This window comes from Alexandromys fortis, unplaced genomic scaffold (genome assembly GCF_014885135.2).
Source record: "Alexandromys fortis isolate MF-2015 unplaced genomic scaffold, M_Fortis_MF-2015_v1.1 scaffold_43, whole genome shotgun sequence".
NCBI lineage: Eukaryota > Metazoa > Chordata > Mammalia > Rodentia > Cricetidae > Alexandromys > Alexandromys fortis.
Genome location: NW_026067928.1, coordinates 6,297,346 through 6,323,073, shown reverse-complemented (window position 1 = coordinate 6,323,073; position 25,728 = coordinate 6,297,346). Strand labels below are relative to the sequence as shown.

At 40.2% G+C, this 25,728-nt stretch overlaps 1 long non-coding RNA gene across 2 annotated transcripts in view; it reads right to left on the bottom strand.

Moving 5' to 3' along the window:
• Positions 1–23,749: 23,749 nt before the first annotated feature.
• The window catches only part of LOC126503159 (uncharacterized), a 1,076,305-nt gene continuing 1,074,326 nt past the window's right edge, over positions 23,750–25,728 (bottom strand). For both annotated transcript variants that reach the window (XR_007592187.1, XR_007592186.1), the window contains exon 2: positions 23,750–24,918. This is a non-coding gene — a long non-coding RNA (uncharacterized lncRNA). The remainder of the gene's footprint in view (positions 24,919–25,728) is intronic.

The window sequence follows — 25,728 nt, the reverse complement described above, 5'->3', positions numbered from 1 at the left end:
AGAACAAAATATTCTTTAAAACATTCAGTACTCATGTGAAGATGGTATACGTATAGTAAAGTACATCTAAGACGTGGTCATTAGTAATTTTTAAACCACCATACAGAAAAAAAAAACAGCTTGAAGAGTTTGCATAAACTGATAATTGGTCTTCTCACATTCCTTTGCATAATTATAGTTCTTCCATTAGATAAAAATTACTGCTGAGCGTATTGGCTTTGTGGGAGCCTAGGCAGTTTGGATGCTCACCTTACTAGACCTGGATGGAGGTGGGTGGTCCTTGGACTTCCCACAGGGCAGGGAACCCTGATTGCTCTTTGGGCTGACGAGGGAGGGGGACTTGATTGGGGGAGAGGGAGGGAAAGGGGAGGCGGTGGTGGGGAAGAGACAGAAATCTTTAATAAATAAATAAAAATATAAAAAAATTACTGCTGAGAAAAAGGGGGCAGGGCAGAACAATATGCACAAAATAATGAAACTTGTGTAAAATGTGATGTATTTATTTGCATATATTATTATACAGTTATACATGAAGCATATCTCTGAAAGAATAAGTAAAAAAATCAGTAAGTAGCTATTAAACCATATATGTCCTTGTGCATGTTTTTAATATGTCCTTCAGAGCTAAGCAGGAAATAAGATATGAAACATCCCCCCCTGGGGGGGAGGGCAAAGTCCAGATCAGTTGATCTGGTTATGGGTTACTCAGATGCTCTTACTTAGAATAAGAGCCATATCAATCTCATGGTTCTGAAATGTCCAATTTGTTCATATTGGGTTTTATAAAGAATTCTCGAAAAAGAAGTTGATAAGATTAAGGCAGAGTATGGGAGCCTTTAAATTTCATTTGCTTATATGTGTATCTTAGCTGTTAAGTCATGGATAAGTAAGCTATAGTCTATATAATCACAGAGGTTAGGTAGAGAGTAAGGGACTAGAGGTTGAGGGATAGCTCTCCCTAGAAAGGGGAAAGAGAATAGATGGTTGAGCTTGAGGTGAAGGATAGAAACAGAAGGATCAAACAGAGCAGGGGAGGAAAGAGGAAGTGATAAAAAGAATACAATGAGCGACAGTTAAACCTAAGGGTCATTTGAGGGATTGTATGGAACCCTAGTACAATAGACCTTCCTGATATATTTATATATTAATATATGTATACTATATACATATTAAGACAATCAAATTGAAATCACCAAATAACAAGAGAGACAGAGCCCTAACTGGACACCTCTTGTCACCAAATGAAGCTTAGAGTACTAGGGACAGGTTACATCTAATTGAGTTGGTGGCCAAAGGGGTCTAATGGGACTCTCCAAACAATCCAGGCTATTGTCAAGGCTATTGGTAGCTCTCCACAAACTGACAGTGAGGCCACATTGCTGAAAACAGCACCTACACAACTCACTGAACATGGAGAAGTCAAGCTGGTGCCTACATAGATTCTTCACTCCTATTGACTAGCGTTCATGGTACAGGAATGCACTCTGCACCCTACCAAAGGAGAAAGGTAAAATGAACCCAACTACAAACATTCAATCTATAATCCCACCAAGAAACACTGGTGCAATAGTGGCACAATGCTTATGGGAGCAATCAACCAATATCTGATTTAATTTAAGACCCATTCTAAGAAATAGAACCCATACTCAGCATTGCTTGGGTGACCAAGAACCTGAGACTAGACAGAACAAGAACCTAAGGGAAAATCCAATGTTCTGCTAAAAGAATGTAGCAATAAAATGATTCCTAAGGACATTCTGCTATACTCATAGATTAGTGCCTTGCTCAGCCATCATCAGAGAAATTTCCTCCTGCAGCAGATGGGAACAAATCCAGAGACCAACAGCCAGGCAATATGCAGAGAATGAGCGACTTCATGGCTTAGGGAACTCTGTGGAAGAGAATGGAGAAAGAATACAAGATCCAGAGGGGATGAAGGACACTAAGGAATCAAGGTATTCTAAACACAACAGTGCAGGCAAACATATGAACTCATGCACAGATCTGCAAGTTGTAGAGCCAAAAGGAAAAGTGGGATCATGCCCCATCCCTAGCCCTGAATTTATCTCTAATTGATAGTCTCACTGGTGAAGCAAACCATTCTTAAGAGCAAGACCCCTGCCCTCTAGTAGAGGCCAACAAAGAACAAACTCAGCAGCATCTTTGAGAAAAAAGCAATTAGAAATCAAAAAGTAGCATCATGATATAATACTCTAAGCCAAGATCCGTAGCATTGTCCAAGACATTGAGGAAAGCAAAGACAGCAGGGAGCGTATGCAAGACAACCCAGAACAGCAAAACTAGATCCAGGACCCCAAATGGAGAAAACATCCACACATGGGTTTAGAATGACCACACCTTCCTTCTCAAAATGCAAAGATACAAGAAAGGCAATGGTCGATGAAGGTTATCTTTAGAAAGATCTAATAACCTAAGTTCATGAGATAGAAAATGGAAAAGCAGTGCAGGGTGACAAATGGCACCCAAAAATCAGATACAGTAGCCCTTTACTAGCCCAAGAAACTTAGTTAAACCTACAACTTAAAAGAATCTACTTCCAAAACATCTGTGAGAACATTTAGAAAGCTCCCCGTAAAACTTGCTGCTTACCACCCTAATCGATAACATACTATCATCTCTAACCAGAACGCACTACACAGACTGTGTCACATGCCCAGACATGGCTTCTCCCTTCCTCTCCATACACATACTGTTCACTATGCCCACTGCCAACACTACCCTGTGTTATACTTTCACTTCCCTAAGCATCCTCGATTCAGTAAGACAAATTCAAATTGAACATCTCTCGTCAGGGCCCTTTCAGTCATCCCCACTTGAAATGATTTCCTACTCAAGTGAGCTCTCTGCTTTCTCATTTGACCCCCTACACTGACTTGTATTAATTATATTTCATGTTCCTATGATTAGTTGAATTGCTAACTCTTTGAGGAGATAGCGGTTGTACTCAATCACTTTTTATCCCTACTGTTCATTAAACTACTACAGGATTTATTGAATGAACTTAAACTTGGAGTTGTCATCTTATCTCTGTGTCTCCCTAATTTCAGAATATGTCCCACTGTAAATTAGCCATAAAAAATGATACTTAGAATCCAGATTCATAAAATACAACCACTTGTGCATTTTTTAATTTTGTCAATGTCCTTGTCATCCTTTTCAAAGCAGTATTGCACTGCTAGAATTTAAAAGCTCTGTAATGGCTGAGAGTGATTGGCACACACTCTTAATCCCAACACCTGGGAGGCAGAGGCAGGCGGATCTCTGTGAGTCTGAGAGCGGTCTGGTCTACATAAAAGGTTCCAAGACATCTAGGATTATATAGTGAGACTCTGTAGCAAAAGAAAAAAAAGAGTTTGAAGCAATTTTCTAATAAATGTAATTAGATCACAACTACAAGCTACAGGGGTAAAAGCACAGACAACTTTTTGGTGGTATCATGTTTTCTGATTTCCAAAATCACATAATTATAGACAAATCAGAAATAAAAAAACACAAATCGTATATCATTTTAAACATTACTTATAAGTTTACCACTCAGAGATAACTACTAATAATTTTTAGAACATATCATTGCTTCCCTAGAGTTACTCTGTGCAGCCTGTTTCCACAGGCCTTTTCTAAATGAAACGAGCCTCCTGGCAGCTTTCTGTTATATGACACTAACTACTCCACCCCACCACCCCAGCTGTAAATACGTCTGCCTAATGAACTCATCACCAGGATGTCCAGAAGCAAACACAGATCAATAAAATTAACCAGGCAACTACTCTAATAATTTAAACCCGAAAAATAACCCTGTGGTTGACAACCAGCAGGCTAGGAATTGGAAGAGGTGCAGTGTGCCCCCGGCACATCAGACGTCCTCGAGGCTGGAACTCTAGAGCATGCCGGTGAAAAGCGGGACAGAATCTGGAGAGCTCTGAGTTTGGTGGCACATCCTATCGCAGCCTGCAGAAGCTGAAGCAGGAAAGCCACAAGTCCCAGACAAACCTGGGCTATGTGGTGGGATTCAGGCCATATCGGGATAAATAGCGAACCGCGGTCGCTGAATGTATAAATCGGATGAAGTGGTGCTACTGAGCCTCACAAATCCGGTGCCCTGGAGGCTCATGAAAACCAGGAGTACCTCCAGCTCCGGACTTTATGACATCAGAGGCGTAATGGTTTCCACTACCGGGGTTCCCAAGGGATTTTCCCCTTTAAGCATTCTTCTGGGATCCATCAATCCACTACTGAGCTCTTTCCAAAGATTTTCTATATAATATATGTATTTCAAAATATCTACCCTATTTAGAATCTTACATCATTTGAGATCAGTATGCCATTATGAGATATTAGGGGTTAATGTGCTTTTTCAGTACAAACAAATTTGAAATATTCTATCAAATCTATTTAATATATCATACTCTCTATTACTGAACATATAGTTGTGTCTAGTTCTATTCTACTTATAAATTATTCCTTGGTTGCTACTTTAGGCATATATTGTCTTTTCCACCTACTTTTTCATGATAAGAATACACTCTTGTCATAGAATTGATTTAATGAGGTCACTGAAATTCTATACTTTAAGTTTTATGCTGAAAATATTGATTAAAATCAGCAAGCTAGAGTTTGGGAGCAAAAGTGCTGTTGTATTGTACTCCATAAGCACAACCTAGGTTACTCAGAACACAGATGCTTGATGTGGGCGTCCAAGGGTAGACTTCGTAGGACCCATGGACCTCCTAAATTTATATGCAAACATTTGTGTTTATGTATATATTTGCATATTTTCCTATGCAACTCCATAATCCAAAGCGGTTAAATATGTCTGACATGGCAACTTAGTCTATGAACCCAAATCATAATATAGAATGCATAAAATGCACTTAGCATTATGCCTAACATGTGAAATTTGAAATAAAGTTAGTTAGCAATAACTGCATACACCAGATTTTTATTGCATTTACTATTAAAGTATACCCGCAGAAATGATAATTTCTTAATGGCCAAATATTTAAAAAAAACTTGCAGATCTATGTCTAGACTCCTATTGTACAACTGTAGATTTATTTTTTTTTTTGGTTACTTATATAAAAAGAGAGTATATTTTCTGCTTGATAAGGTAGGTGATGGTGGGTTAAGAAAACAATTGGTGTGAATAACTCTGATTAGGAAATTAACCACTGTATTATTTTCTCCTTGGCAACTTGCTAAAATTATGCTTAATCTTTATTGGTTTGATTGTGGTCATTTAATCTTTCTTGTGAGACAAAGAATTTTATCAAAAAAATCACCTATGAAAACTTACGTTTTATATATCCTAAGCTAAAAAACATTTAAAATGTTTACCAGTGCATTACGCATCATATTTTCAAACTTATCTACTCATTTTCATGTGCCTGAATGTTTCACCTACATGTATATATGTGTACCACATGTGTATCCGGTGCCTATGAGGGCTAGAAGAGGATATCAGAGTCCTTGGAACTGGAATTTACAGATAGTTGTGAGTTTTTATGTGGGTGCTGGAAATCTAATATGGGTCCACTGAAGAGCCATGTAGGAAGCAAATGGTTATGGTCCATGTTCAATATGAGCTGCTCTTATGGTTCATTGGAGTTACAGACAAGCAGGGCTGCTAGGCCACTTTCTCCCCTAAATGGCTGCTGGTGCCTGATTGAGTTTGTGAATTATAAGTCATCTGTTATGTCACTAAGCCCAGAGTCACAAAAGTGGGGGCCATTGTAAGTCCCAAAGTGTTTATTGGATAAAGCTTTGGGTCCTAGGTCAATGAGATGGGGAGTTTGGGAAGTGCAAATCTCAGCCCAGAGAAGAAGGGGACAGAAACTTCTCAGGTTTGAGCAGTTTTTCAAACCACCCTCTGATACCAAATCAGCATGTTGGCTATTGTTTTTCTGTGCTGGTTTCCCTTTCTGCAGAGTTGCACATTAAAAACTGCTTCATTTTCACTAGTGTTGCGAATTTATTATCTTATTTCCAAGAGCAGCAAGCGTTCTTAACTACTGAGTCATCTTTCCAGCTCCATGTACTGTATTTTTAATGATGGGATTGCAGCAACATTTCTTGAAATTGTCTTAGGGTCTCTATTCAAAACACAATTTGATTGTTTTTGCCAGAAACATTCTTGACTGTCTTTGTTAATGTGTGGCCCACAATCTGATTCAGTATTATTAACATAGACATAAATAACAAGTTTACATATAAAGCACAATTATTTCTTGAAGCCCTAGGGCTATCTTATTTCCTATACTAATATACTCCTAAGAAATGCTGTGGAAGTGTCTGGAATGTCTATTGATCATGAGGAAGAAGGACCATATATCAACTATGTTCTCTTCTCAATATGTAAATCCTAAGGCTGAGCTCAGCTACTGCATCTGTAAAATGAAATTAACGCCTATTTCACTGATTTAAGAATGAAACGAAGTGCATACATGAAGTCAGTGTAAGCAGAGACTGCTCATTTGTTTCCCAGCTGCCCAGACCCAAATAATCACACTGAAACTTTATTAATTACAACACTGTTTGGCCAATAGCTTAGGTGTATTCCTAGATAGCTCTTAAATCTTAAATCAACCCATCTCTATTAATCAATGTATTACCATGAGGCTGTGACCTACTGGTAAGGTTCCAGCGTCCTTCTCCTATGAAAGCTACATGGTTTTTCCTTAACTCCACCTACTTTCTCCATATATCTCTGTTCAGATTTCCTGCCTGCCTTTCCTATGTTAAGCCATTGCCTGAAACAGCTTTATTCATCAACCAATAAAAAGCAATAACACCAATAAAAGCAACACATATGCAGGACATGCCACATCAGCTCAGTATATGACAACTCAGTATAAATGCTTGATAAGTATGTATTATGTTTGAATATAAATTGGGCATCCTTAGGGAATGTAGTACAGTCTAAAATAATCTCCCAAGAATTTGTGACAGATTTTCTGGAAATAGTTCTATTGGTAAAATCCTCAAAAAAAATATGGAGAGATAGCAAATTCTCAGTATGGGGAAAGATAACAGATTTTACAGAAATAGTTCTGTTTGTAAAATTCTCAAAAAAAAAGGGGGGGGAGTGGTAACAAAGTCAAATGAGCGGCTTTCTCACTGCCACACTCAGACATGAAGACATTAGACAGAAAGAGGCCCTCAGACTGTTCGATTTGTCTTCTTTCTAACGGGCTAAATTTGGACAAAATGTATCAGATTGATCTAAGTAAACCAGATGGCATTAAGAAATAAATAAGTTATAAGAATATATGCAATCCTTAAAAAAGAAGAAAAAGGGGTCTTAAAATGAGTTAGTCGAACATAAGAACTCCGGTACAGAAGGCACTTGGTTTAGAAGATGAGATTGATACCTGGGCAGGCGAGAGAGTATTAGCAGTGGATACTGAAGCTGGCTCAGGCTAGACTGCAGGTGGAGTAAACCCTAAGATCCATCACAATGCTTTTCTGTTTTTAATTGTTTGTGGGGGCGGGGAAGGGGTCATAGGACAACTTTCAGGAATCCTTCCACCATGGAAGCAGAGTTTTCCTGTTTCCATAGTGCAATATACGCTAGGCTTGCTGGCCCATGAGCTTTTAAGTGACTCTCTTATCTCATCCTCCGTAGGCGTACTGGGATGTACTGGTGGATACATGGATCCCACCACACCTGGCTTTTTATGTAAGTTCTCCCAGGTTTACACAGCAAGCATGTTTACCTGTGTAGCAATTCCTTAACTCCATCACAATTCTTGATAATCTTCTTTTCTGAAAACAACCAAAATCTAACACTTTAGTATCAACAGTAAAATGAAGAGGGACAAATTTTTTGCACTTTTACTTGCTGAGCCATTTTTCTGATCCTATCACAATTTTTGGATTTTTTCTTTAAAAAAAAGATAAAAAAGAAAAACAAACTAACATTATTATATAATCTACAACGAAATAAAAGTGTTCATTTTTAAAAATTTACTTTCAACATGGCAACTTTTCCAAAATGTGATTTTTAACTAGCATCATTAGTTTATTTAAAAAAAATATCCCAACAAAAACAACAAAACATTTATTAGTTGCTAAATCATCAGTATATCCTTAAACATTTCCCTGTCTCCCAGAAACTTCAAATGACCTCAATTCCCTTTTGGATCTCTTTTATTTCTTTTCTGTGGCTCAATTATAAGTCGACTGTCAAAAGAGACGTGATGGGCTGGAAAGATGGCTCAGTGGTTAAGAGCACTGCCTGCTCTTCCAAAGGTCCTGAGTTCAATTCCCAGCAACCACATGGTGGCTCACAAAAGAGACATGATAAATGTGATACAACAAATAGCCTAAAAATCAAAGGGCTGGAGGTCAGTGGTTAAGAATGTTTGCTGCTCTTCTAGAGGACCAGAGTTAGGTTGCCAGCACCCATGTTCGGGGGGGGGGGGAATCACTGACCTAGGGCACCCTGTGGGTAGAAAAGCAATCTAGGGTAGAACAAGCTGCAGGGCTGCTTCAGGAGAGCAGAGAGTAGCCACTCAGTGTGAGATAAAGAGTAGTCAGCTTTGATTAATTGGGAATTAGATGTCCTTTGACCTTTGGGGGAGAAGTGAAGTAGTGGCTTTCCTGACAGACAGAAACCCATTGTGATGGCTATTCTTTGTTGTCAACTTGCCTACATAAATTACCACATTTTAGGAATTACTAAAACCTAAGTAAGGGATTTTTTTCTTAATTAAATCATTAGACTAGGAAGACCCACTTTTAATTTGGATCTTTGAGGTAGGAAGCTCCACCTTTAATCTGGGTCACACCTGCTGGGAGCCTATTTAAAGGGATGGAAGAACGAAAGCTTACTCTCTTTGCCTGCTTGCCATCACTCACTTTCTATTTCATTCCTTTACTGGCAGTAGAACCTATTTCTTTGGGATTTTTGCAGATACTGAAGAGCAGCTGAGACATCCAGTCTCCTGGACTGAATAGCGACTGGATTCTTGGACCTTCTGTAGTAGACAATTATTGTTGAACTAACTGGATTACAGTCTGTAAGTCGTTCTAATAAATGTCCTTTACATATACGTGTGTGTGTGTGTTCATTCTATAAGTTCTGTTCTTCTAGAGAACCCCAACTGATAACTAGTAACCCATCCAGTGAGATTTCTGAGGAATTGCTGAGCTTAGGTTTCTGTTTATCTGGTAAGACCTGGGACTCAATTCGCCCAGATCATCATCTTAGGACATTATCAGCAGCTCTGCCATTTTGGGATCAGTTTTGTGACTTAATAGTTATGTCCCCTCTGTGACCTAACAGTAATGCCAGCTTTGGGACCTAACAGTAATGTCCCTTTGTGACATCATTAGTAATGTTCCTTTGTGACATCATGTTCTCCTTTGTGACCTAATAGTAATGGCTTTGTGACATCATAGTAATGTCCACTTTGTGATAGAACAAATATGTCCCTTTGTGACCTAACAGTAATGTCCCTGTGTGACATAACATTGTGACATAACAGTTATGTCCCTTTGTGACTTAACAGTAATGTCTCATGCCTGAAGAGTCTCAGAAAACTTCACTTCTATACATTTGTTTTTATTGTTATTTTGAAATAGTCCGCTATCCATCTGAGGAACATTTGTGTTCTCAAAGAATATGAAAGGTCATTATATACAGGCTGCTGCCATTATGCTGGCCTGCCCAGACGCCTGGGTACCCTGTCCCTTTGGTACCCTGTCCCTTTAAGAAACAAGCTCCGCCCACTCCCAATCACCCCCTTCCCATGGAGACAAGCTGATATCAGCCTCCTTTCTCTTCCTTTTCTCTCTCTGTCTGGTCTTCTTCTAAAGAGGCAGCCTCTGCCTCCTCCTCCTCCGCTGCCTGCTTTTCTTTTCCCTCTCTTTTTCTGTACCTCTCTCTCTCTTTCTCTGTCCCCTCCCTCCATAACCCTGCTATCCTTATACCCTCCCAATACCCACTAAATAAAACTCTCCATACCCAAGCTCTCTCTGCATGACATGTAGGTCACCGGCACCATAAATCATAACATAGGCAATCCCAACATCTGAAGTCTGTGGACTCCTCACCAACTTGAGGACTTCTCTCTCTCTCTCTCTCTCTCTCTCTCTCTCTCTCTCTCTCTCTCTCTCTCTCTCACACACACACACACACACACACACACACACACACACACACCTTAATTAGGGCAGACTCTAAGCAATAGATAGCACCATGAGAATTATCACTGGGAAGTACTGGCTGATCTAGATGACACATTCCTGGAGCAAACAGTGCCATTAAGATTTATGTCAATTTAAATCTCACCTACACACAAAGAAATTGATATTACTGGGCGTGAGAACAGATCACAAGATGCACAACAAAACCCACTTTAAGTGTTTTATTAACAGAGCAAAGAGCGTGGAAGGGAAAGAGGATAGTGCACAGGCCTGTCTGAAAACAGCATGGTCAGAGAGTGGAGCGGGCATGTCTGCTTTTAAAGGCCGGCTAGCGCATGAGCACAGGGGCTTAGGTAGGTCACCCATAGATTATGAGACCACTCTGCCTGTTGATTATGTAGCGTTTAAGGTCTTGGGGTGGCCAGGCAGTTTGCCTGAACACTGATGGTGCATTGGTGGCCCTGGGTCCAGGAAGCGCTAAGCCTGGGGTGGTTAAGCATTTTGCTTAAATGCTGACAGCTGGTGGGAGCTCTCTGGATGTGATGGAAATACTAGTAGAAACAGATGCAGCATTTACAAGTCCCTTGCTCCCCATAGGAGACTCGGTCATTAAAACTCACACCATTAAAGGTGAAACTTTAACTCTGGAGAAACTTCAATGTGCTGAAGGCATGCTGTGCTGTCCAAAAAAAGAGCCCGTTCTTCCTTCTTTGCTTTGTGCCTGGAGACCAAAATAGCGATTCTTAGTGTCCCCATATCTTCAAGAGATGAGAAAATCTGTGGACACTTTATCCTCTGCTGCGAGACCTGGGACAGAAGTGAAGAGCTAACAGGGCACTAGAAAAAAAAATCGATGCTCCCATTCTTGTCTGGAGCATCTGTTAGGCCAAGCTCTCTGGCCTGACTCTCTTCCTAAGTAAGAGTGGCTTCCCAAGAGTCTTCCTTTAGTCATGCCAATAGACCTCTGGCAGTCCAGCCTGCAGCCAGCCAGTCATATTTGCATCTGGGCAGAAGATGCAGCTTTGATTCCAAGAGGGTTCTCAACTATGCTAAAACACACACACACAGAGACTCATACACCAAAAAAAAAAAAAAAAAAAAAAAAAAAAAAAAAAAAAAAAAAAAAAAAAACAAAAAAACAAAACAAAACAAAAACCTACTGTGGAAGCTAGTTATCCTTGAATACAATTACATACTTAGGGAACTAAAAGATTCAAATAAAGAGCAGAAAAAGGGGTATTTTGGACAATAGTCCACAGAGTGATCAGGAGGTGAAGCTAAACATATGGATGGATAGTACAGAATAGAGATTCCAAAAGTGAGCACCTGCATAGAGAATACCTGACACTTTTTTTAAAATGTGTCCTAAAATATATTTTGGTCATATTCTTTCCCTTCCCCCAGCCTCCCAGATCTTCCTTACCCCCTACTCACCTAATTATTTGGTGGGTGTTCTCCACCCCCCAAAACAAAACAAAACAAGAAAGACAACACCAAACATTAAAAAAAAAAAGCACACACACACAAAAACACCATTAAGTCTGTTTTGTGAGACCCGTTCTGAATGTGGATGATATACCCAGTGTCACTACACTGGAGAAAACTGATTTTCCACCTACCAGCAGTTATCTATTGCAAATATCTTCTTGGACTCTGTTTTCACTTCCCCTTCTCCTTCTCCATGGGGATGTTTGACTTGAATCTGTGCAGGTCTTGGGCATACTTTCAGATCTCTGTGAGTTCATATGTGCTATCTGGAAAATTAGCTTTATGCTGGAAGTGGAAGGTTTATATTAAATGAAGGGATTTTTTTTTTGCATAGGTTTCACTAAATCCCCCAAAACCTCATGATGTATGTCACAATATTAAAAAAAAATTAATGCCAAATCCCAAAACATCTGGTCCCAAACATTCAATATAAACTCCATTTGACCTACAAAGAGATTCTAGCACAGGAGTCTGTTATGCCCAATTCCACGCAGTCTCCCCAAAAGCCAACAAGGAGACCAAGTTCCGTATGTAAAAACAAAGAGCTTTTATTTTAATCAAATTTGCAAACTTGGTCTCTCTGCATGTCCAATGTATTGGAATAAATGGAGAGTCCCGAGCTCAGTTAGAATTGGGTTTTTATAATAGTAAATGTGGGGGTGAGGGGTTTTTGAGATTTAGGACCCCTGATTGGCTGACATTTGTCTAGGGGTGTCCTGGTGAGTGTGTACTGGCAGGTGATCCTATCTACAGCAGTTGGAATGTTAGGCATTCCTTTGGATGGTCTGTTTTTGGGTGGTGCTAGGTAATCTCAGTTTGTGGTTCTTTCTACAACTAGGTATTGCCTCAGAGTAAACTACTGAGACTCGGGTCTCTTATTAAATTTATCGATGGCCAAGTTTTACTCTGGCAGGTGATAATGGTTGGAAGTGAAGAACTTCCTTCGGGTGACCTGCCCATACTTAGTTTATCATGGCTGGCCCCAACAGAGTCCACTCTGTGAAATCTTATCAGAAAAGTATAGAACACAATGTAAAACAGCAGGATGTACTAGCCATGCCAACTTCTGAAGGCATTAAACAGATGTAAGGTGCCTAGCGCTCTAACCTTTGGCATGCCCAAAGGTCCATTGCCTTTAGGATAAGATGGAACACTTTAATCTCACCAATATGGGTTATTGTCTCTTTCCATGCCAGGCTTTCTAGGTATGCTGGATATTAAAAAGTCATTAAGGTCTCGGGATGTAGCTCATTTGGTAGAATGCTTGCCTAGCATGCATGAAGCCCTTAGGATCTAGCCCCCAGCAAGCCATAAAACCAGTGGTGGAGTGTGCTTGTCAGTGAGGGCAGATCAAGGCCATTCTCAGGTACACAGCAAGTTCAAATTCAGCCTTGAATACATGTTATCCTCTCTCACAAACAAAAAAATCTGTATGTTCTCTGCCTTGAGAAACTCAGTTTAGTATTATCTTCATGTCAACATATTGCTAATCATATCATAGTTATGACTCAGCAAGCACTGATGATTATATTTATAATGTAATTGTTTCATGAATGATGTTCAGTTGGAACCGCCAGCCCTGCATGACCCAGGGATCCCCATTTCTGTCTCTCTCTCCAAACCCCATCTAGTCAGAGAGTCTCCGAACAAAGCAAAGGCACCAAGAAGTCCAGTTCCACTATCTTGGCAGCTACTGCAGCTTCCTCCCCTGAAATCGCCAGCCACCCAAGTCCCCATCGGATGTGGTCAACTTTGACCACAGTTGGGCACAAACCCAGCTGTGGTAGACACAGCAGCATGTCTTGCCTGCAACCTATAAAGTCTCCCTGCTTTCATTCGTGGGCACAACTTCCCCGGCCTCCATCTCTGGGAGTACAGAACCCTCCCAGGAGTTGCTTTGCTCAAATAAACCTATTGTTAAACTTTTTAAATTAAACTTGATCTGGCTTACTGTATTTGGTGGAGAAACCTAGTTGGGGGAGGGGATGAAAACATACCATCTTGTGCCAAAACCCTGGATTCATGTCATAGGTAAGAGCCAGCGGCTGACTGTTTTGCTTTTCGGACCTTCGGGTCAGACCCCAATTTCTGACCCTGGGCTCTTATTAATCATGCTTCAGGATAGAGCACTATTTACTATTCAGTCACAAACGCAAGAATTTAAATTTCCTTTGGTTGTATTCTAAGTATAGCCATTAAGGTGTGTTTCATTGAGTTAAAACCAGGCCCTCTAGATATATAAAAAATATTTATGCTTCTTAACCCAAAGCCATAGCCTTGCTATGACACCAAGGTGTAAATCTATTCCAGCTGTTTTACAGATACCTGCATGTTCCTAGGGAAAGAGTGCTGCTGCTGCATCAATGAATCTGGCCTGGTGGAAACTAATATTAAGTCACTCCACAAACTGTCTGAAGAGCTTTGCCAACACAACCAGGACACACCTCTGTTTCATTCTTTCTGGCAGTCTTGGTTATTCCCACGGCTAACCCCATTCATAGGGCCAATAGTAATAATCAATAATCTGTCTATTTTTTCTCCTAACAACTTGTCTTCTCCACTTCCTCCAGGAATACATTCGTGAGGTCTCCGGGATGGCAGTTAATCAAATGCTTCTTCACCCATACCTTGCTCTGAGCCTGAGCCCACTGACGCCCAGGTTCTACTCCTCACATCATCCCATGCCAACATGAAGTAAGCAGATCTGAACTGGCACTCACATACCCCCCCAAAAAAAACATAACTTAGCAGACATTGCTGCAATTCTGTCTTTGCAGAAATAATAATTCTGAACACCATAAGAAGTACTGTGTTATACCCAGCGGAGAAGTTTACTTTGAGACCATGTGGTTTTGATTTGTGGACATTATGGGAATTCTGACCTAAAAGAGATCAAGCATAAAATGTGCACAGTGCAAACTAAGGAGGAAATACAATACCACGTGGCAACTTACCTCACTAGACCTGTATTAGTTCTTTATGAATCACCTGATACACGGTGCTTATGTGAAAAAGGCTTATTTATTTAGCCTATGGTTTAAGAATTGGAAATCTAAATAGCTTAGACTCTGGGCCAAGTCTTGGGCTGCACGTCGGCTGCACTTCATGGTGGAAGCATGTGTCAGTCAACAGTTATATCTCTATCCCTAAAGGAGAGGATAAGAGAATGGTCGTGCTTGCTTCTTTTATAGTGGCCTTTTGAAAGAACCAAAGGGTTCATGTAAGAACTACCTCAAGCCCCCAGTGACCTAAGGACTTCTCATTAAATTGACCCCACCTCTTAAAAACCCAATACCTTCCAATACTAAGACCTTGGAATGTAGTCTTTTAGTCATATAAATATTTGAAGGACCACAATTAATGTGTACCCTAAACCATGCTAAGGCCCATCCTCTTTCTCATTTTAGTTTATTTTTTGCCAAATATGAAGGCTGTATTTACATGTAGGCTTTTTTTTTTTTTGCATCTGCAAGCTGGTTTTCAGGTTGACTCATTCCCTTGGTGACAGACTATTTAAAATCCTATTTCTAGGCTGTCTGTGCAAAGCTCAGGACCAAGATGTTTTGCTTGCTGGTGCATTCATTTCTCAGACAAATGTGCATCACTCACCTAGATGAGCCCTAGATTACGACCAGGGCTTTTAAGTAGACAAAACATCTAATGAGGACCGTCCACGCGCAGTGAGTGTGCTTCGGGAGGTCCTTCTCTCTAATGATTTTTGATCTTTTACAATAGCCCTCGCTCCTATTAACATATCATTATGTTTCCGTACTTAACCCTGTTTGAGATTTACGCCTTCAGTGGTTTAAATCCTAAATGCTTTGTCTGTGTCTGTTCAACACAAAGCAAAATGTACACCTGGGCAAATGAAGCTGGATTCTAAAAATCTACATTATGCAAATACATAATTCTGACCTGTGAAAGCTAAATACCCAGCCCTGAATTTGTCCTCTAGTGAAAGTAAAGAACTTGTTTAGGCTGACGACAGAAGCTAAAAATAACTACACGCTATATCCCTGATTCTTATGCCCAGACTCAACTAAGAGGACTCTGGAGAAGACCATGAGGCATTTTGACTCATTCTGCACCTTCACCTTTTCCACAAAATATGTGAAAATAAAACATAGTAGCAAAATTCGCAGGAAGGAGAGCAAACATGAGCAAAGCATGACACACATATGACTCATGTATAAAGACACCATAATGAAACCCATTGCTTTGTATGTCAGCCCTCCAAAAAGTGAAAAACCAAAATTATATTCTGAGCTTAATAAAGGGAGACAACCTATTATTTTGCAAAGCAGTATTGGTTGGACAAGCAATTAGGAGACGATGCTAATAGAGCTTGTTTTTCTCCTTAGTCAAGAGCAATCACAACAAGTCCAGTGATGCTGTAAAAATGTATTTCAGCCATCAAAAATCAGCGTTAAGTTGGCTCCTATTGATTTAGCTTCCATTTGGCCCACTTTTAGTATAAACAGATAGCAATGTGTCTACTCTTTTCTGATATTCCCAAAGGCTAGTGAGTGACTGAGAATAATGCCATATTGTTTTTTATGAATGATTGTAATGTCATATAATTTAACAGAACATTTTAATAATGAAGTAACCAGTGAGAATAAGAAAAATATTACCTTCCTTTGGTAATTTGTAGAATGTGTGCTCTAGCATCAGCAAAAGAAATGAAGGTAAAACAGTTTTCATGATTCCATTCTCTTTTTAGGCATTCTCTTTTTAGGTACATTCACTAAGAATATACCTACACAAACTAGTTTTTATGTACTTGAAGATAAAATACTATCAACAGGGACTGACCTGTGCAGGGTTGTTTAGAGAATTATAAATAATTCTTTCTCCTCCAGTGCTATCTGTCCCATAACTACATACTTGAATTGCACTAACATCATGTCTCTTGGGAATTTCCATTAAGTGATCAATCAGTCCATTAAGATCTTTCCCCTCCCATCATATTAAGCTCCTGCTCTCATTTCTATTTTTCCTTCTATTAGTGCTAACTAGATACCATTGACTCAAGGAGAATAATGCTGTTCTGTCTTGGTGTCACCTCGCAGTGCTGAACACACCATGCTCAACTTTATCTATTATGCATTGAATACTTATGTTTTGTTCTGAAGAATTCTGTATGACATTGTAACTTTCAGCTTGTCTTTCTTTGAAAATCCTTAAACTATCCTATCTTTCCAAAGCTGAAGAAATGTGTATATATATACATATATAATACACAAATATGCTGACTTTTTAATTGTTACTGTCTTGAAGCCAGGACACGTGGGTGTCATGTTAAAGCAGTCTTTTGCTTTCTCCCCCCTTTTTGGTTTGGGGTATATAAGCATATGGAAAATAAATGCGGGAAAATTCAGTATTCACTGGGCTGCCCTCCCGGTTCTATTCTGCACCTCTGTTCCTTTCCTTTCATATCTCTGTTCCTCCTACTTAATTCTTCTAATCCACACACCCCTACCCTGGAATGCGTGAACCCTGCAGAGGCAGTACACTGATAGATGTTGCCTAGATGCTTGATGTTATGCTGTATGAACTGTACATGGAGGACCCACAGAAATGACTGCTGAACTTACCTAAAAAGGTGAGATGGGTTCTTCCTGCTTCTTGAAAGAGTCTGCCAGACATTCTGCGGGATGTACCTCCACCTCAGCCCGAAATGGTGATCCTGCCTCCAAGGATCTCAGAATGAGACTCTGTGTAAGAGCTGCCTCTCAATTAAGTGCTATATATAATACTATAGCATTTATTTTCATGCACAAAAAAAGCCACTTGCCAAAACTGATGAAGTATGGATCATAAATCAAGTCTCAATGAATTTCAACCCATTAAGACTATTAATCTTGGGAAATTAGGCAAGAACTCAATAACAGAAGTAACTAGGATAGGCCCAAATGTTTGGCTGGAAGAAATATACATCTACACAAGCCATTGATCAAAGAATCCCTCCCCAAAAGAATCTGGGCCCCAGAATGACAGCAATGTGACATTTCAGGACATGTGCAATGCAGTTTAGTCTGTCCTTAATCAACCGGCTTTCTGAATGGAACTGAAGCAGTCTCTGTAGGAAGGAGTTCATGACAGGTACTAGGGACCTGACCAAATACCCACAGCTGAAAAGTTACAAATCACTTGAGTTGAACCTGCTTGCCTTTGGTACTGCTCTATTGCTGTGAAGAAAGGCCATGACCTTTATAAAAGGAAGCCTTTAACTGGGGGCTTGCTTACAGTTTCAGGTTAGTCAGTGATTGTCATGGCCAGGAGCGCTGGGGCAGGCAGGCGCGGGAATGGGTCATGAAACAGAACCAGAAAGACATGAAAGTGGGATGGGGGCTGGGTAGGAGTCAGGAGGAGAGGACTTAATGGACTCGGGGAAGGATAAAAGAGGAAAAGGGCTGAGTATGACTGAAGTGTACTATATACATGTATGAAATTGTCAAAGAATTATTTTCAACATAGAAATTTTGAAAAGAATAAACATAGGTAGCGTGAAACGTGGAGCCTGGAATGTCAAGACCAGAGAAATGAAATAAAGGGCTGAGATTCAGTGGTAAGTGTCCACCTCAGTAAATGAGCTTACACATTCAGTTCTCAGTGTTTTCAATTTCTTAAAAACTAGGAAAACAAGCTCCTCATGATCCAGTCTCAGGCTCTACAGTACTGCGTGAATCTCCATGTCTCTGGGTGTCCCTCACAAACTGGAGCTAACTTTCACTCTGTCTGAATAGTGCATTTTCGACTCTACGCGCACCCTAATCCCCAAGAGGCTTTTGTTGGCATTTTCTCTGATGTGTTTTTTATCCTATAGTCGGATTATGCTTCTCAGAACCATTCTGCGGCAGAAAGTGACACCCTGGCTGACTCAGACTCACCCTTCCAGAGGCAGGCAGGCACAAGCCTCCGTGCCAACAGACAAACCCAGTTGCCCTGCTGGTTTCCAGCACTTCGCCACACCCAAGCAGCTGGAAATATCTGTCCGGCCCCTGCACTGCCGCTCTGGCCTCGAGACAGGATTGGTTAAGAACAAAATTATATAAGCAATACCTTTACGAGGTTTTTATAAAACTTGAAGGTTGCATGCTTCAGATCGTGAAGCAAGTAGTTCATTGTTGCCATCTACTGTAATAAGCCTTAGTCAGGAGATGAACAGTTTGAGGAAACAGGGCATTCAATATTTAGAGCATGTGTATATTAGTATGAAGTATTCAAATTCATTCCCCACATGTATTGAACTGAATTATTTGTGAGTACTAGCTAGAAACGTAGAAACGATTTATCTGGAAACAGTAGTATCCATATGATAGAAATCCTCAACCACATCAAATCATCATGAGCCTTGAAATTCTCCTGCTTTCTTTTATAACACTTAGCGTGATAGTGGTCCATGTATATGGCTTCATTAAAGGAAAGAGAAATTGCTCTACTGAAAACATTAATTCATTTAGAATATCCCACTTACAGAGTGTTGAGTATTGAGACCAATACTCTTGAGAGTCTAGAAGCCAGGTGTCCTCCATCGAGGGTAATCAATCAATTTCCTTAAGGACAGCAGAGGAAAGAAACCTTATCCCACGGGGTACCTAGGTTTCTATGGGAGCAGGTAACTTTGATAGCCAATAAAATCAGCTCTCCTCTAGTGAGGAAAGGAAAAACAGAAAACAAAACAAATCAAATAGACAAAAAGAAAAAGAAAACAAACACTAACCATTTTAAGTACTTTTAAAGCTAGGTGGTAGTGCACTGCACAACTCTTTAATCCCAGAGGCAGAGGCAGGTGGGTCTCTGAGTTGGAAACCAGCATGGTTTGCAGAGTTCCAGGGCCGCCGGGGCTACAGAGAGAAAGCCCCGGCACACACACACATGCACACGCACACGGGAACATACACACAAACACACAAAAACTAGGTCAGTATAATAAATATTTTATTTACTTAGGATTTTTGAGACAAGGTCTCACTATATACCACTGGCTGGTCTGGAATGCGCCATGCAGACCAGGATGGCCTCAAACTTATAGTAATCCTCCTGTTGCTGCCTCCTGAGTGCTAGAATTATAGGGATTGTATTACCACAACTGACTAGTAAATAACTTTAAGTTACAGAAGAAGTTGTATCTCCCCCTCTTACGCGTTTGCTAACTAATGAACATTATCATAAAATGATTTTAAAGGATGCTAAATAGGTTTGGACCAACGCCTGTGTATTCTTTTAATAAACCTGGATGTTTTTCTTTAAAAAAAAAAGTTTTGGAAGGAAGGCATGTACTCAGCAGAAGTTTGCAACAGCTTGCCAAGCAAGAAGGGTGTCTACAGAGAAGCTGGAACAGATACAAAGTCCAATTAACTGGGAACTGCCAACTGAACAGAATAGCCCTGCGCCTTTTGCAATGTAAGTGTATCAGGCGCCACCCTTTGTTGAAAGCTTGTGAACATCTTCCAGATCTCTCTCCACCCTCATCTCTTTCCCCATTCTCATCTCCTGCACAAACACAACAGTCGCTCTGCTGTTGCTTTATCACTGGTTTTGGCTTGCTATTCTCTATGTAAAATCTTCCTATATTGTGCCAACTGCCGCTGGAAATTACTAATACTCTATCTGGATCAAAGCTAAAATATTTAAGGTAATTATCTTTCAAAACAAATATAACTTATTTCGGTGTTGAAAATATTCTGAATTGTAGAGTCAAATAATCGACATATAACCACAGCCCTTAAGTGCAGAGAAAAAGCCCAAGAGCATTTCATGTATTGGGGTATTATCTAAAATAGTCTTAAATGACATTTTATCACTTTCCTCATGTACTTGTCATTTTTTTTTATCAAAGTCTAGTACCATGGTAACCATTCTCATGAAAAAAAAATGTATTTCAGAAGGAAAATAAAATACCTCTTTCCACCAAAAGCTAGACAAATAGCAACTCAGATAATATTTAATGTTGGATATCATTCTGGTCCCTCACTATTTTGAGAAGCTGCCTGAATTTCATGTCTCAGATTTTACCTAAGGGTTGCAAGGCATTTCAGCACCCCAGAACCAGATAAGTCATCAGGCTAATGCAGCGTTATAGTCCCTTCTCTGTAATTATCTTTTCGGGCATCCACAGACACTCACACACTCCTAGCAACAATTTATCACTATAGATACTATCTGTGAGGTATTAAGAAGCGTATTTCATATTGGGGACATCTTTAAAACAGAAATAAAGATGTCAAGCATAAATCATCAGAAGGAGAATAGAAACTAAAACCATGTCTCCCCAAGAGATGCATATAGCTTGTTGTAAGCATGACCCAGAATCTGCTTTTGGCCTGAACACTCAGACTCTCAGAATATAGGCCTATGTGCAAGGCAGAGTAATTTCGTCTTCCTTCACCCAGAAAGCTTGAACTCTGTTTCCAAGTAACAATACAGGAATTCTAATGAAGCTAAGCTTGCCTAGGGAAGGGCCAAAAGATGACTAAGGGAACCACCCATAGCTAGGTGTGGTAGCACACACCTGTAATCCCAGCACTCAGGAAGCTAAGACAGAAAGATGAGTTTAAGACCCAGCTACATAATAAGAGTTGCTTCATTATTGGAGTTGGTCTACCATAGCAGAGAACTATAAGTTTATTTAAGATACTGATAGGTGTGTGTGCTTTTATAAGATGCTTCAATGGCTCTCCAGCAAAATAACAAAATTTTCAAAGGTTACTTATTTATTTACAAATAGGGCTAAATTACAAGAGCAGAGAAGACTCTCTAATATAACCTCCAAATAATATGGAAGGGAGAAGAATGAGAGGGAGGGAGGGAGGGAGGGAGGGAGGGAGGGAGGGAGGGAGGGAAGAACTTACTCCTGACTCTGCCCAAGAATTTCTGGTGCTTTCTAGCACTTCGGTTGTATAATGCATTTGAACATTTCTGAATTTCTAAATTTAGCTTTTATCCTCATTCTTGATTATATTCTTCTTCAGACTGACTCATGAGCTTTTAAAATGCCACTGTCTGGTGGAACCCTACAAGTCGGGGCACTTGTATCCTCCAGCCAAACGGGCAACCTAAATATTATCATTCTTGGCTCTAATTGGTGTTAAAGCCATAGTCATTGCCAGGCATACACGGTCTTACCCAATCCCCTAACAAACTAGATTATAATTTAGGAGTTATTAGTAGCTGCTTCACATCTGCTTTGCTTTGTTCAAATAGGCTGGCCTGCCAATGTTTGGTGCTTTGTGTCTCATGAGTTCTCCTACCTACTCTGTGACTGAATAATATCCCAACCAATATTTGTTTTTCCCTTGTCTCTTTTCCACCAAACTAAACTTTTTCTTGCTTTCTTGGGCTTCAAGCGAGGTAGTCCACCCATTAAGAAGCTGTACTTGAAACATAATGTATCTCCAAATGCAACTCTATCTCGTTCTGCCTGCTTCTCTTGGATTTCCCTGTAGCTCCATACTTCAGTCTCCATGCCTGTTTCTGAACTTTATTTATGATGGATAACCATGCCCCCTTTTAAGGTCCTGTGCTTTGTTGGTGTTCTTTATTTTCAATTTATCCTCACTCTGATTTTCCCCTTTTAATCCAAATTTAACTTTCAGAACTAGAGTAGTCCCCATTACAGATAAGAAGAAACAAATTAAAGGGCAACCCGTCACATTACACATTTCTAAGATAAACTGTTCCTAAATGTTCTCCTTAAAAGTATTGCTTTGAGATTGCCGGGCAAAAAATGGGATCATGGGGGGGGGGGGCAGGTAAGGGGAGATGGGGAGAGAAAAGTGAGAAGCGGAGGTTAGGGGGAACTTGGGAAACGGGATGTTTGGGATAAAGGAAGGTCGGATAGGGGAGCAGGGAAGCACACATCTTAATTAAGGGAGCCATCTTAGGGTTGGCAAGAGATTTGGTGCTCCCAGGTGCCCAGGGCGATGTCCCCAGTTAGTTCCTGGGGCAGCTGAGGACAGAGAACCTGAAATGACCCTATCCTATAGCCATACTGATGAATATCTTGCATATCACCATAGAACCTTCATCTGGAGATGGATGGAGATAGAGACAGAGACCCACACTGGAGCACCGGACTGAGCTCCCAATGTCCCAAGGAGGAGCAGAAGGAGGGAAAATATGAGCAAAGAAGTCAGGACCACGAGGGGTGCACCCACCCACGGAGACAGTGGGGCTGATCTATTGTGAGCTCACCAAGGCCAGCTGGACTACGACTGAAAAACCATGGGATAAAACCGGACTCTCTGAATATGGCGGACAATGAGGGCTGCTGAGAAGCCAAGGACAATGCCACTGGGTTTTGATCCTACTTCATGTTCTGGCTTTGTGGGAGCCTAGCCAGTTTGGATGTCCACCTTCCTAGACCAAGATGGAGCGGGGAGGACTTTGGACTTTCCACAGGGCAAGGAACCCTGACTGCCCCTCAGACTGGAGAGGGAGGGGGAGAGGAGTGGGTGGGAGGGGGAGAGGAGAGGGAGGAGGGGGTAAAAGGGAGACGGGGAGGGAAATGGGAGGCGGGGAGGAGGCGGAAATCTTTTTTTTTTTCAATAAAAAAATTATATTTAAAAAAAAAGTATTGCTTTGAGAATCCTGGCAATAACACTGAATAGAATAGCTGATTTAGAAGGACACGGTGAATCCATGAAAAATGAACAGTCAGAAATAACCAGTGAGTGTACTCTACAAACCTTCATATGATCATATCGTGACCACGATGTTTCTTGGTTTGTCCATTTTTCTAAGTCTATTTTGTGTAGAAAGCAGGAACCACCAATGGTTTGGCTTCCCAGGTTAGATGGAGTGCTGTTATTTAATCACATTCTCTTGAGAAAGCACACAGCCAACACTTTCAAATTCCTGAGGGTCCCATGACTGTTTACACCAAGTAAATACAATGACATTCTTTTGCAAATTCCTGCTATATAAGCCACTGTCAACTTATGTTTTCCTCATTATGAATTCTTAAGACCCAAAGTATTGTATCTTCTTTACCCCATCCTGTTGAAATAGGAGCGGCAGGGCTGCGTCCCCGGCACCCGGCCGCCCACATGGCTAGTTTATACCCAGAAATAATTACACGGAAACTGTATTCTTTCAAACACTGCCTGGCCGGCTAGGTCCAGTTTCTTATTGGCTAGCTCTTACATATTGTTCTAACCCATTTCTAATATTCTGTGTAGCCCATGAGCTGGCTTACCAGAGAGGATCTTAACCTGCGTCTGTCTGGAGTGGGAGCATCATGGCGACTCTCTCACTCAGCTTCTTTTTCCCAGCATTCTCCTCTGTCTACTCCGCCTACCTAATTTTCTGTCCTATGAGGGCCGAGGCAGTTTCTTTATTATTAACCAATGAAATCAACAGATAAGATACAAGACCCACCTCCATCATTTCCCCTTTTTCTGTTTAAACAAAAAAAGAAAGGCTTTAACTTTAACATAGTAAAATTACATATAACAAAACAGTTATCAAGTAAGAATTACAGTTACAATATTTATATCTATTTTATCTCTTATCATAACTAAGGAAAACTATAACTATTCATTCTTCAACTCCATCAAAGACTCCAGAAGGATATAATATTACCTAAGTAAACAAGAAATAAGAAAACTCTAGAAATGACAGAGACATCTCGCTGCCTGGACAGTCACCCAAAGTTCCTCTGTACCGTTGGGGCATCCATCTTCGGCCTACAGGCCCATGGTATCCAGAGACATTTCCATGAAGCAGGAAATTTCAAAGACAGTTCAGTCATTTTCTGCTGTGTCCTGCAGAATGTCTCGCAGACTCTTTCATGAATCAGGAACCCCGAAAGACCATCTCACCTTTAGGCAAGTTCAGCAGTCCTCTCTCTGCGGGTTCTCTGTGTCCAGTTTATGCAACAGTCCAGGCAAGAGCAGTTTCTTGCCCAAATGACTATCAAACTCCATAAGGATCCTCTTCGATGCCCATCTTCCTCTTGAAGTAGCTGGTGCTGCCAGGAGCAGACGTGTCTCCTTGTCATGAAAAGTCCTAAGTTATTAAAATATTTTAAATGCCATATTCTGCAGTCTTTGAAAGATATGAAGAATGCCTATCTAATTGAAATATATCTCTATATATCTAGAAAATCTAATTAACATGACTACAAGCTTAACTATTAGCGATGATTATCCATTAACAACCTATATTTCCTAATTATACATTACATTTTAAAATGAACTACACAATCACAATACCTTAATCAAGATCAAAAATACATATACATATAACAAAATTGACCTTAAAATCCATACCAATGCAAATTATTCATATCTATATCATATCCCCCTTTAAATGTAAAAGAACATTTATAAACAATATTTGGGAACATGGGCGTAGTTTTTTCTCTCCAAACTGCTTCCTGCTGAATGGGGGCGTCGTTAATTAGGTCTTTCATGGTATAACCTGTGTGCCAGGGTCATCTCAGTTGGCAGTTGAGTGAAGTAATTTTTTGAGGGTGTTCACAGCAACCTTTCAGGAGGGCGTGGTCTATCATACCAAATCGGAATAGATGCAATCCACAGGGTCTCATCCTCTGCAAAAACAAAAGAAGACCCTCTCCAAAGCATCATATCCTTAGACCCAAATTCTGAAATCATAATACCCTCATGAAATCCATTTTGGTTTAGCTTGGCAGCCCATATAATGAAATGTCTCTCTGTACTTAGCTCCTTCACAGTCAAAAATTTTAAAGAAAACACAATGTACATAATCCAGACTCTCTGTGAATTTTCCATTTTTACGTGGCTTATTTTTCTTTATTTCTCTTAATCTATAACTATCTGTACTTCTGTACTCTGTCTCTTTAAAGACTTTACCCTTTTTCTTTTTAAGACATTAACTTTATTCTTTATATTCTTTTTCTTCTCTTTCCCAAGCCTACGTACATTTATCCAACAGTGTCTGAATCTGTTTTATTGTGAATCTGTAATTTTTTTACTATCCAGGAGCACTTTGTTTTGCGCCTTTAAATCACTAAGCGCTTAAGAATCTAAGCTGTGACATTCCTAGGTCAAAAACAGGTACTGTATGCTGGCCCCGCCCAGTCCA